The sequence below is a fragment of the Hevea brasiliensis genome, chromosome 11 (assembly GCF_030052815.1).
Source record: "Hevea brasiliensis isolate MT/VB/25A 57/8 chromosome 11, ASM3005281v1, whole genome shotgun sequence".
NCBI lineage: Eukaryota > Viridiplantae > Streptophyta > Magnoliopsida > Malpighiales > Euphorbiaceae > Hevea > Hevea brasiliensis.
Genome location: NC_079503.1, coordinates 11,877,918 through 11,880,563, shown reverse-complemented (window position 1 = coordinate 11,880,563; position 2,646 = coordinate 11,877,918). Strand labels below are relative to the sequence as shown.

General features: G+C 35.4%; 1 non-coding gene across 1 annotated transcript; it reads left to right on the top strand.

The window, feature by feature from the left end:
* The first annotated feature begins 686 nt into the window (after positions 1-686).
* On the top strand, positions 687-794 carry LOC131170830 (small nucleolar RNA R71). The gene has a single exon (XR_009141597.1). It is a non-coding gene; the product is annotated as a small nucleolar RNA R71 (small nucleolar RNA).
* The last annotated feature ends 1,852 nt before the right edge of the window (positions 795-2,646 follow it).

The window sequence follows — 2,646 nt, the reverse complement described above, 5'->3', positions numbered from 1 at the left end:
TCTCATCTCCTCATCATGCTTAGTTTGGTTAGCAAGAATCTGTTGTAATAAAGCTTCTGTGGTGGGACTTTGTTCTTGCTGTTTTGGTGGAGGGTTCATATTTTTCTGCTGAAAATTAGGCAATGGTTGCCTATTTTGCTGATATGGAATTCCTTGTTGCTGTTGTGGTTGAAAATTCTGATTTGAGACTTGACTTTGCTGATTTCCCCATGAAAAGTTGGGATGATTCCTCCAAGTTGGATTATAGGTTTGAGAGTAAGGATTCCCCAATTTGCTTGTTTCCATAATTACCAACATATGCAGCTTGCTCTCCATAGTCTACTCCACAGCTGGTAGTTCCTTCTGCATAAGCCACTTGTTGTGAACTTCCAGATGATGATGATGAACTAACCAACATACTCAAATCTTCCATCTTTTTAGCCAAAACATTTGTAAGTGTATCAAACTTTGCATTAATCATGTTGAACGGATCAAGATCATACATTCCAGCAGCTTGCCTTTTTTGAGATGGAGCTGGTCCTCTAGGACTACTCCAAAGATGAGTATTCTTTGCAATTTTCTCCAATAGCTCATAAGCTTCATCTTCATGCTTCATAATAAATTCTCCTCCTGTTTGAGCATCAATAATCCCTCTAATTGCAGGAGTAACATTTGTGTAAAAATTCTGGTTTATCATCCATTTCGGAATGGCATGATGTGGGCATTGTCTCTCTAATTCCTTCCATCTCATCCATGACTCATATAGAGTTTCATCTTCTCTTGGTCTGAAAGCTGTCATTTGATTCCTCAACTCTTGAGTTTTTCCAGGTGGAAAATATTGTGCAAGAAATGCATCAGTGAGCTGCTCCCAATTTGTAATGGAGTTGTGAGGTAAAGAATCAAGCCAATCCAATGCTCTATCTTTCAAAGAGAATGGGAATAGCTTCAATCTTGCTGCATCATCAGACACTCCAGGTTGTTTTTGCATGTCACAGATCATAGCAAACTTCTTCAGATGTGTGTGTGGATTTTCAGAAGGATGTCCTCCGAATTGAGAATTCTGAATCATTTGAAGAACTCCAAAATCCATCTTGTAACTATTTGCATCAATTCTTGGTCTTGCTATGCTCTCTCTCAAGTCATCAAAACGAGGAAAAGCATGATCCATCATACTTCCCCTAGGCACATTAGCATTTACAACTTCTTCACCTTGGGCTGCATTTTTATTGTTTCGATCATTTCCAGCATTACCACCAATTCTAACTCTTTCATCAGCCATGTTTGCTTCTAATTCAGTTTCTCTCAAAGCTTCTTTTCTTTTCCTGGTTTCTTTCTTGTTAGCTTTACAAAATTTCTCAATTTCAGGATTGAACAATAAGGATGTGTCACTTGTGCTTCTAGCTCTTCTCATAAAAGATTAAAAGTACCTGAAAAAGAACAAACAAACACAAAAAATGAAAAGATAACAAAGATAAAACTATAAAAAACTACAATAATCAAGAATTCAATCTTAAACAAACAATTCCCCGGCAACGGCGCTAAAAACTTGATGTGGCCCAACCGCAAGTGCACGGGTTGTACAAGTAATATAGAAAAGATATCGTTCCCACTAGGAGTTATGTTAATGATTGAATTTTTGATATAAAAAGTTGACTAAATTGAACTATTCTTGAAATTAAAGTAATAAATTGATGGGTATTTGAGTATGAAATCTATATGTGCAAAATTAATAATCTATCCAACAATGTATTAATTAAACTAAAATTGCATCAATTTGAAATAAGCAAGTTGAAATATGGCAAAATTAAAATGGCAAGCAATTAATTTTAATTAAAAATTAACAACTATGAAAAGGCGATTCCGGAGTTCGGGATTTCATATTCGAGCTATTTTGGGATTTTAAATTGGTTATCCAATCTTGTGGAACGTACGGGTTTTAAGGAGATTAATTCTTAAATCCTTTGAATACCCTTTCGAGTGAGACAAAGAGTGCCTTAATCAATCTAATCCTACTTTCGTGGAGTTAGAGTTAATTAAGACCCATTAAGTTCTTTAATTAATCTGTAAATCCTCTTAATCCTTAGTCTATTTCTAGAGCTAAGTTAATTAAGTCCAATTTCTTGATTATCTATCACAAGGCCTTCTCCTTTCGGTACCTCAACCATGGATTAAGAACATTACTCAATGGGATCCTACACTAAGCATGTCATTAAGCACACAAGAAATGAATAAAACTCATTAAGACCAGAAAATATGGATTACCCAAACAAAATCCACAAAATATCTCAAATATTACAACCCTTACTCCAGAATCAAAATAAAACTACTCACTATCCATAATGTTTACAAGAAATTATGAGTTTATAAGGAAATAAAGCTTTAATCTAAGCTAAGAAACAAGAAACTAAACACTAGAAATGTAGGAAAAATGTAAGAAAGGAAAGAAATCTGCAAATCTTGGTTGAAAATGGTGTGGAAGGTGAAAATGACTCTTCAGCTGCTGCCTCTCCTCTTTCTTTCCTTTTCTGCTCCTTGTCTCCCCTTCTAAAATGGGAAATGGGACTATTTATAGCATTTTCTGACATGGAGCCCTAAAATGGTGTGTTTGAGGAGGGATTTTCTGAGGGAATCTTCTGCCAGCTCATTAATGAACTCTTTATGGGACTG